The sequence below is a fragment of the Vigna unguiculata genome, unplaced genomic scaffold (assembly GCF_037176805.1).
Source record: "Vigna unguiculata cultivar grain cowpea cultivar isolate G323 ecotype 2 unplaced genomic scaffold, ASM3717680v1 ptg000145l, whole genome shotgun sequence".
Taxonomy (NCBI): domain Eukaryota; kingdom Viridiplantae; phylum Streptophyta; class Magnoliopsida; order Fabales; family Fabaceae; genus Vigna; species Vigna unguiculata.
In genome coordinates, this window is record NW_028196787.1 from 1,635 (window position 1) to 12,500 (window position 10,866).

Here is a 10,866-nt window from a genome sequence, read left to right on the forward strand (position 1 = left end):
TTCTTAATTGCCTCTACATCGGGCAAATTCGGTTAATTGAATTCTTTATTATATATATCTGGCAAGAATCTCATTTCCTTCTATAGGGAAGAGAAGCCACTTATACATCTAGGATCCGACTTCTATCATTGATGCTAATAGCAAATTAACCATTATGGCAAGGAAAAGTGTTATTCAGAGGGAAAAGAAGAGACAAAAATTGGAACAGAAATATCATTTGATTCGCCGATCCTCAAAAAAAGAAATAAGCAAAGTTCCGTCGTTAAGTGAGAAATGGGAAATTCATGGAAAATTAGAATCACTACCGCGTAATAGTGCACCTATACGTCTTCATCGACGTTGTTTTTCGACCGGAAGACCGAGAGCTAATTATCGAGACTTTGGATTATCTGGACACATACTTCGGGAAATGGTTCATGCATGTTTCTTGCCGGGTGCAACAAGATCCAGTTGGTAAGGATTTCCAATTATCTTCATTTTTTTCATTTTATTATCAGCGATCATAGGAGGGTCCCTTTACCGTTATGTATAAATGGTTTATTCTATTTATATAGATATGGTAAAGGGACGCATTCCATCTTTGTTTTTGTTCATTAGTTATCAATTCTTTTCTTTATCGCGGAGTAGAGCAACTTGGTAGCTCGCAAGGCTCATAACCTTGAGGTTACGGGTTCAAATCCCGTCTCCGCAACTTTTTGAATTTGATAAAAAAACAAGGTTTCAAGAAGAAGGGCATTATACGCAGTAAATTCTATGGCATTTTTCATACTATGACTATTAAATACATAGGGCGGATAGCGGGAATCGAACCCGCGTCTTCTCCTTGGCAAAGAGAAATTTTACCATTCGACTATATCCGCGTTTTCATTGTACTTGATATGCGATTCTATTTATACAGAGATGGGCCTGATATTCTATATAGGGATATAGGGATAATGAAAAAGAAATTTAGATAATAGATATTGTCTCCCAAATAAAATATTTTCTATTACTATTCATTTTTATCAAGAATTCCCATTTCTATTATTACATTTCTATTATTATATATGGTTTTTTTCTATATATCTATATAATTGAATTGAAATTATCATTCTATCGAATATTTTGATTTACTTTTTTCTTAAAAAAGTAAGTTCCTATTAATAAAAAATTATATTTATCTATATAGAGATACAGATAGATATTCTATATTATTAAATACTAGACGACGTATAAATAGATTTATAGTATTTCATTTGAATATTCTATTCATATCATATTAATATGAATAGAATATTCAAATGAAATTCAAATTTTTATAGTTCATTTTTTCTATTTTATTTCTTTTAGTTTCACAATGTACCACCATATAAGTATAAGATATAAGATTTTTCCAATAGAAGAAGTTTACTCCCCCTTAGAATGTAATGTGTTATAGTTTTCTTTTTTTTTTTTAGGAACTGATCTATTCCCTTTATGGCTGACAATCCGAAAGAATTCTGAGGGAGGGGTCATTTCATTTTTAATCTAGAATAAAAAGAACTTCAAGAAATGAGAGAATTAAGAATACCCACTAGAAACACTAATCCAATCCATAATGATGTACCGGAAAATAGAACATTTTTGTTATTTGACCAACCTTCAGGAGAAGCAAATACAACAGGTACACTAATCAATAAAATAAATGAAATAGCAATTAATGCAAAAACAGCTAATTGGAAAGCAATAGTCATGTTTCTAATCCTCCAATTTACCAACAAAAGAACTTTACCATTTGATCCCTCAACCCCTGGATGCCTTTCTTAATATTCATTGAAAAAAAAATTTGTAAATGGAAAAACGCAGAAGGGTTTTATCATGAATTCATTGATTTTGTTTATTATCAACCCTTTTGAGGCTTGGATCGAGGATAGTTTTTTTACTTCACAAAAAGGCATGCTGGATTTTGTACCTATATACATACCGATAGAAAACTAAACCAATAAATTCACATTGAATATCTTTCCTATGGGTCGATAAAAGGGTATCAATTCAAATACTCATGGTCTACTCAGTGGAATAAAGATAAAAAAATATATATATTAGCTTTTGGAGAGATGGCTGAGTGGTTGATAGCCCCGGTCTTGAAAACCGGTATAGTTTGAAACAAAGAATTATCGAGGGTTCGAATCCCTCTCTCTCCTTTTTCTCGATGAATAGATTTGTTTATTTTCTTAGTTTCTATCGAATCTTTTTTTCGGACTGGGCTATATATCCTCAACATCCCGAAAAAAAGATTCGATAGAAACTAAGAAAATAGGAAAATAAATTCTTCTTTACGACTCGCTCTACTCAACCAAATATTTATAGTAAAAAAAAGGGATTTCTACTTCATTGGATCTCACGTCTCAATTAAGAGGAGTCATGGAAAGAACAGGTTCAAAATCGCGATCAATTCCTTTTTCAAATCCTGCGGCAGCTGCGCGAGCTCTTCCCGCGTGCCATAAATGGCCTACAAATAGAAAGAATCCTAGAACAAAATGAGAAGTAGCTAACCAACTTCTAGGAGAAACATAATTGACTGCATTAATCTCTGTAGCTACGCCACCCACGGAATTTAATGAACCTAAAGGAGCATGAGTCATATATTCCGCAGAACGACGTTCTTGCCAAGGCTGTATATCTTTTTTCAGTCTACTCAAGTCTAAACCATTAGGACCCCTTAGAGGTTCTAACCAAGGAGCACGCAAATCCCAAAAACGCATAGTTTCTCCGCCAAAAATAACTTCTCCAGTCGGGGAACGCATTAGATATTTACCTAAACCTGTAGGTCCTTGAGCAGATCCTACATTAGCCCCAAGACGTTGGTCTCTAACTAGAAAAGTAAATGCTTGAGCTTGAGAAGCTTCTGGACCAGTGGGCCCATAAAACTCACTAGGATAAGCGGTATTATTAAACCAGACAAAGCAACAAGCAATAAAACCAAAAACAGATAAAGCACCTAAACTATAAGATAAGTAAGCTTCTCCAGACCATACAAGTGCACGCCGAGCCCATGCAAAGGGTTTGGTTAAGATATGCCAGATTCCACCAAGTATACAAATGGAACCCAACCATACATGCCCTCCAATAATATCTTCCAAATCGTCCACACTAACAATCCACCCTTCGCCCCCAAAAGGCGATTTTAATAAATATCCAAATAGAATACTTGGACTAAGGGTCAAATTGGTTATTTTTCTTACATCTCCCCCCCCCGGAGCCCATGTATCATATATACCTCCAAAATAAAGAGCCTTGAATACTAGAAGAAAAGCACCTATACCTAACAAGATTAAGTGAATACCCAAAATTGTAGTCATTTTATTTCTATCTTTCCATACATAACCGAAGAACGGAAAAGATTCTTCAAGAGTCTCAGGTCCCAGAAGTGCATGATAAATACCGCCAAAGCCCAATACTGCAGAGGAAATTAAGTGAAGTACTCCAGACACAAAGTATGGAAAAGTGTCTATAACTTCCCCCCCAGGACCTACTCCCCAACCTAGAGTAGCTAGGTGGGGAAGCAAAATTAAACCTTGTTCATACATGGGCTTCTCGGGTACGAAATGAGCCACTTCAAAAAGGTTCATTGCTCCGGCCCAGAATACTATTAATCCAGCATGGGCTACATGGGCCCCTAATAGTTTACCAGATAAATTGATAAGTCGGGCATTCCCGGCCCACCAAGCGAAACCGGTAGTTTCCTGGTCACGACCAGTTAAAGCTAAAGTTCCATTAAAGAGCGTTTCCACGTGGTAGAACCTCCTCAGGGAATATAAGGTTTTCATGAGGCTGATCTTGAGCTGCCATCCACGCACGAATACCTTCGTTTAAGAGAATATTTTTTGTGTAGAAAGTCTCAAATTCAGGATCTTCCGCTGCGCGGATTTCTTGAGAAACGAAGTCATAAGCACGTAGGTTCAGGGCCAAACCGACTACCCCAAGAGCACTCATCCATAAACCAGTTACTGGTACAAATAACATAAAGAAATGTAACCAACGTTTATTGGAAAAAGCAACCCCAAAGATTTGGGACCAAAAGCGATTAGCAGTAACCATTGAATAAGTTTCTTCAGCTTGGGTTGGGTTAAAAGCACGGAATGTATTTGCGCCATCACCATCTTCAAATAAAGTATTTTCTACGGTTGCACCATGAATAGCGCATAGTAGTGCAGCGCCCAATACACCAGCAACTCCCATCATATGAAATGGGTTTAATGTCCAATTATGAAATCCTTGGAAAAAGAGGATGAATCGAAATATAGCTGCTACACCAAAACTTGGAGCAAAGAACCAACCAGACTGACCCAGTGGATAAATAAGGAATACAGAAACAAAAACAGCAATTGGACCTGAGAATGCGATTGCATTATAAGGTCGCAATTGAACAGATCGAGCAAGTTCAAATTGACGTAACATGAAACCTATTAATCCGAAAGCACCGTGGAGAGCAACAAAAGTCCACAGACCGCCTAACTGACACCAACGGGTAAAATCTCCCTGTGCTTCAGGACCCCACAGTAACAACAAAGAGTGTGCTAAACTATTAGCGGGAGTGGAAACTGCAGCGGTTAAGAAGTTGCAGCCTTCTAAATAAGAACTTGCCAAGCCGTGAGTATACCATGAAGTTACAAAGGTCGTACCTGTAAACCAACCCCCCAAGGCGAAATAGGCGCAAGGAAAGAGTAATAGACCGGACCAACCCACAAAAACGAAACGGTCCCTCCGCAACCAGTCATCCATAATATCAAATAAATCATTTTCATCTTTGGTAAATTTACCAAGAGCTATAGTCATAGCGATCCTCCTATTCAACTACTTCAACCATTTCCCAACACCTCATAGAGCATTTTCAGAGATGGGACGGACCTTGATCATTTATCTCTATTCATTTCTCTCTCTATATATATATAGAATATATAAGTATACTTTCCCTTGTTTTCTAATCGGTTTCGAATAAAAAATCATTTATGGGTCTATTGATATCTAGGGCAAATCCATGAACTCGATGTGGTTATTCCTTATCTATTCTTAAAAATCTTCCAAGTCATCAATCATAAAATCTGCTATGACTCCAAAATCCGATAGAAATTTTTTTTTCAGAACTGTTCAAGAAACAAATGATCCCCTGTTTCACTTCTTATACCTAGCGGATCTTCAGACATATTTCTCTCCTTTCATCAAAGAAACTTATTCTTGAAGTTTGGTTGTGAATTGACTTCTATTTTGTCTAGGAAACTACTGTAGGATCATAGGTTTTCTAAATTTCTATTTCATTTACAGTTTTTTCTTTAGTATTTCATTTTTTTTTATAAATACTATAATAAAAAGAAAAAACTGTAAATGAAAGTTTTTGTCTCATATATATGAATTGCTGGAAAAATATCGTACACATCGATATGAAAAGAAACTATTTGATATGTGAAGACATAATTTAATGTATTTTTCTATTATTTCTATAAGATTCTATCTAATCTTATAGAAATAATAGAAATTTATGGAAAAAAATATGTTTCATTTTAATTTTAAAAAAACTTGTTTGGTGGAACTTGAAATTCGTATTAAGGCCCTTCTGAGTAAAGAAAAGGCATAACCTTTTTTCTTAGTTCAGAAACAAGAAGATTTCATTGGAAATATTCAGAGATTCTTAGGGAGTCTAAACGAAAAAAGTCTTAAAAAGAAAAAAAATTGTTCGAATTGAATCTTTATCAAATTTGAATATCAGAATAGTAGATATAAATATAATTCAACGGGTTAGGTCCACTTACTTTTTTTTATTTTTCCATTATTGAATTTTACACTTTTTCTTTTTTATTACAAATAGAAACTTTTTCAAAATATCAAGAATCTTTTTATTCTTCCTTCAAATAGAAAGACTATTGCTTTTGAAAAAAAAAGTAAAAAGCCCCTTATCGGATTTGAACCGATGACTTACGCCTTACCATGGCGTTACTCTACCACTGAGTTAAAAGGGCCCTTTTTCTTTCTTTCAATTTCTAAATAAGGAACTAGCATGACTAGTACATATATTTGTTACTGTGTATACTTATTCTATAAATTTATATAAATTATTTCTATAAATTTATATAAATTATATAAATTAAATGATATAAATGGGATTAGAATACATGTACATCAATATCTATTATTTGTATAATGACTCATCAAAGAACAAAAAATTGGATTTACCTAGTGAATAGAATATAGTTAAAAAAAAGAATTGATTAAGATTGGATTTGATCCATATCAAATATATTATTTCAAAATGGATTCTTGAAGTCATTCTAATCATAACACTAAATTCTTTTTATTGATACATAAATGTACTCACAAAATAAAATATTTCATCGAAACATTGATAAAATCGAATCATTGATAAAATGGATTCAATATGTTCTGTCCCTAAACCAAATTTTTATTTTTTTATTGAAAAATTCTATTTTCCAAAGTTTTTTTTCTTAGTATTAGATATAAATCTACCTATCGAATCTTAGTATTAGTAATAAATGATAGAAATGAAGTTTTAACCTCTCGTCCTTTGCAACAAACGAATCATTCCTGTGAAGAATTTTCTCTTTATTGGAACATTACTTCTTTTTTTTTCTTATTATGACTGGAATAAAAAAATTTAGAAATATAAATGATTAATAAAAAATTTCTATGGAATTATGAAAGAACGAAAAATATTTTTTTTTATCGAATCATATCATTATATTGACAATTGCAAAAAACTGTTCATACTATGAACGTAGTATAATGGCGGTCGGGCAAGTATGCCCCCATCGTCTAGTGGTTCAGGACATCTCTCTTTCAAGGAGGCAGCGGGGATTCGACTTCCCCTGGGGGTAGGGTGTTACGAAAGGAAGTTGATCAAAAATTTTCAATAAAAACTGAAATGTATTCTTCCTATTGTGCTGGGTCGATGCCCGAGCGGTTAATGGGGACGGACTGTAAATTCGTTGGCAATATGTCTACGCTGGTTCAAATCCAGCTCGGCCCAAGAATTTGCCGATCCACTATGAAATTCTATAACCCATTTATAGTTCTCTGGAAATGACTGATGTGCTATGATACGGAAGAATCAAAATATTAAACATATCTAAGGTTATTTCTTTTTTTTCTGTATTCCATATTTCTTTCCACAAATTCAAAATCTTGTTAATAATCGGTATTCATGTCAAGATCTGTAAGTAGAAAATATAAGGAAAAATTGAAAAAAAAAATATTTTTTTTTCATTGATTCAATTTTCAATCGATTTGTTAATAGAATAAGAATAAGAAACGGATTACGAGTAATTTGTGTCGATCTCACTAAAGTGGATATCGATATACATATCAATATATAAAAAAATGCGCTTTTTTCATTTACAACAAAAAGGTTCGAATCCGAAATAGAAAAAGAAAAGGTTTGACAGAAACGGTCCGTAAAAATATTTATACAGTACACCCCTTTCCCTGGGATTGTAGTTCAATTGGTCAGAGCACCGCCCTGTCAAGGCGGAAGCTGCGGGTTCGAGCCCCGTCAATCCCGTTGGATATAAATCCAAAAAAATAAAAAATAAATTCCTTTTTTGTGTATTTGTAGGGAATCAAATTGATAAACAAAATTTTATTTGGGGCCCCCCCCTGCTTTTTCATTTGTTTCGCCGAAAAAGGAAGGAAAGGGATTTTGGACTTTCATCAAGAATAAATGTTTTTTTGTTTTATTTAGTATGGATAAAAGATCTTCCTATGTTATACTATTTCATGAGTTGATTTGATAGCTCAGATTTTGTGATTCATGATATTGATCCGATTTGATATCATTGAAATCCAATTTATACCATTGTTGAAAGATTGAACATTTCTATGGGATTAAATCCCGAATTTTTTTTTTAGAAATTTAAGAGAAATAGAACATAATAAAGATTATGGAAGTAAATATTCTCGCATTTATTGCTACTGCACTGTTTATTCTAGTTCCTACTGCTTTTTTACTTATAATTTATGTAAAAACGGTAAGTAAAAGTGACTAATTTCACTGAAATATGATTTCTTCATTTTTATGAATGATTTAAAAAAATGATCGTACAATCAGCGTAATCCAGATAGTAGAAATCAATTTGATTTCTACTATCTGAGAATTGCGTCCAATTTTTTTTTTCAGATTCTTTTTACAAACAATTCCGGTATCTTAGGAAAAAAAGGGGGTAAAAAAACAGGAATGGTTATTACACGGTCCGCCATTTTCCATATATATATATATCTATATAACCAGGTTAAGCGTCAGTTCATCGAAATAGAAATTTTAAGAAAAATTTGATTGGAATAGGAATCCATTTCTTCTTCTTTTTGATTCCCTTGTTTTTCTCAAAATAGGAATATGGGAATAATGAAAATATTTGTTTGATTGAAAGAGTATTTTCAATTCCTATAAGATACATAGAATACATTACACTACTAAAATATAATAGAATCAAGATAGATTTTCTATTTGAACTCAATTAATTAGTATTAGTTTAAATGAAATATTTTCATTCAATAGTTTCGAAATTCAAAAATTCAGGTAGAAATCAACAAGGTTACTTGGATCCCTTAACTCAATTTTTAGTATCCCTATAGCCCACTTCTTCCCCATACTACGAGGGAAAGGGAAAATGAAAAAACTACCATTAAAGCAGCCCAAGCAATACTTACTATATCCATGTAAATTTTGTCTCCTATCTCTATAAATATGAAGGAACTATTTCATTATTTTTTCAAATTTTTTATTCTATTCTTTTTTTTGTATTATTCGCTAAAAATACTATACTATAATAGTGGAATTGCTATTACAGAGTCAAAAAAAGGATTCTGGGCTAACATCATTCACGAAAAACAAGAATTCATTCTATTTATTAGTTATTAGAACATCTAAAAAGTTTTTTTTGATTATTTTTAGTAAAATCATAAAACATTAAACATAAAAAAATTATAGGAAGTTATAAGTCAATGAATGTTACTACCAGGTGGGAATATTAAGATTTCTCTTTTATCATTTCCTTAAGGATTTCATAAAAAAAGAATCAAGACAGATTCATTTGCATACTTATACTCTTCTTTCTATTTGAAATAGTCCCTTAAATGTCTCCCAATTCGTTCTCTAAAATAATTAAAAAAACTTTTTTTCTTTTCTATTCGATTTTAGAATCAAAACTTTTTAATTTTATTAGAATATAGAATATGAAAATCTAAAGAATACTTTTTTTGAATATTACGAAAGCGAATTAGCTAAATTAAAGCTATTAAATAGAATTGATCTAAATAAATAATATTGATAAAATGTGGAAGCACTCATAAACTTTAAATTAGTCTGTATAGAAGGTTTTTCTTCTGCCTTTTCTCTACCTAAAAATGGACTTTCCTATCCGACTTATTCTTAATCCAATCTAATAAAAGACCCAGTCAGGAGACAGACACTACAATAGTTGTGTAGTGAACGAACTATCATTTCTAAATTTATGGATTCCTTTTCACTACTAGAATCTTTCCTTGAATTCGAGACAAAAATATTTACAACATTTTTTAAGCTACTGATGCTTATAATTTCGAATCAAACGCAATTCTCAAGACTCCTTTTCCCTCGCTTGCTTCTGTTGGAAAAAAAGTTTTCTAAAAAAACGTAATATAATCTTTCATTTACAGTTTCTTATCGATCAGGCGACACCCGGATTTGAACTGGGGAAAAAGGATTTGCAGTCCCCCGCCTTACCACTCGGCCATGCCGCCAATAAAAATATAGATATGAAGTTTTTGAGAATACTCCCCCCTTTTCTTTCTATTGAAAAATTGAAAAACAATCTTGAGACAAATCGCAACCGTTAACTATTCTTTTATGAATTATTCTTGAATATTTGAATAGAAATTTTTTTTTCTTAATGAGATCAGAAAATAAAAATTGATACATAACCAATCAATATTGCTTTTTTTTTTAACTTTGTTCATTCTAATTATAACAGCAACTTTCAATATATGTAAACCCTAGAATATCAATTTGATCTGTTACACAGATATTATCTAATCGAGTATCTTATCCATATCTATATAGATATAGAATACCAATACTATACGGTATTTTCAAGAAATTATCGTGCTTATTCTTTTTTTACAATTTTCAATAGAAAATTTGTAAAAATTCACACAACATGTTATGTGTTTGTTATCCTGAACAAATATGACTGCAATAAAGTTAGAGACAGATCTATAGCTGCAGTTAAATATATGCATGTTTCAAAAATACAAGCCTTATTACATTACACATAACATACTCTAATCATATTCTCCCCAATTCTCTCCAAAATACTTCACTTCAAAATATATCTTTTCTTGACAATTTCGAATGGATTTTTTTTTGTATCCAATTGAATTTGAATATGTAATATCATAATAATGATAGAAATGAAATGCATTTTTTTAGATTCCTAAAAAAAATATTGAAATGCCCGTAGAAATTTCCAATCCTTTTTTAGATTAGACTTTCGATTCTATCTGTTTGTTTTGTTGCAAATTCCTTCGAAGTTGAGTATCAAATTCTAATATTTCTTTCTCTTTTCATAATAGGTATTTCATACACTAAGAAATATTTGATACACGGGATTAGGTAAGATTTCATGTAATTCAGTATAAAGAATAGAAATTCCAATATTGCTAAATGGATTCATGTGATTTGATGAAGCATGACAGCAAATCGTGGAATATTTTTCGATAAAATTCACGGGGAAATTGAAAATGCTTGGGAGTGAAAATGAAGAAATGTCTACACTACCTGGATTGAATCAGATACAATTTGAAGGGTTTTGTAGGTTCATTGATCGGGGCTTAACAGAAGGGCTTTTTAAGTTTCCAAAA

At 32.2% G+C, this 10,866-nt stretch overlaps 5 non-coding genes across 5 annotated transcripts; 2 read left to right on the forward strand and 3 right to left on the reverse strand.

The window, feature by feature from the left end:
* Positions 1 to 789: 789 nt before the first annotated feature.
* TRNAG-GCC (transfer RNA glycine (anticodon GCC)) lies at positions 790 to 860 on the reverse strand. Its single transcript has one exon. It is a non-coding gene; the product is annotated as a tRNA-Gly (tRNA).
* A 5,043-nt stretch (positions 861 to 5,903) lies between these two features.
* TRNAT-GGU (transfer RNA threonine (anticodon GGU)) lies at positions 5,904 to 5,975 on the reverse strand. Its single transcript has one exon. It is a non-coding gene; the product is annotated as a tRNA-Thr (tRNA).
* A 941-nt stretch (positions 5,976 to 6,916) lies between these two features.
* TRNAY-GUA (transfer RNA tyrosine (anticodon GUA)) lies at positions 6,917 to 7,000 on the forward strand. Its single transcript has one exon. It is a non-coding gene; the product is annotated as a tRNA-Tyr (tRNA).
* A 457-nt stretch (positions 7,001 to 7,457) lies between these two features.
* Positions 7,458 to 7,531, forward strand: TRNAD-GUC (transfer RNA aspartic acid (anticodon GUC)). Its single transcript has one exon. It is a non-coding gene; the product is annotated as a tRNA-Asp (tRNA).
* Positions 7,532 to 9,676: 2,145 nt separating this feature from the next.
* TRNAC-GCA (transfer RNA cysteine (anticodon GCA)) lies at positions 9,677 to 9,747 on the reverse strand. Its single transcript has one exon. It is a non-coding gene; the product is annotated as a tRNA-Cys (tRNA).
* Positions 9,748 to 10,866: the final 1,119 nt, after the last annotated feature.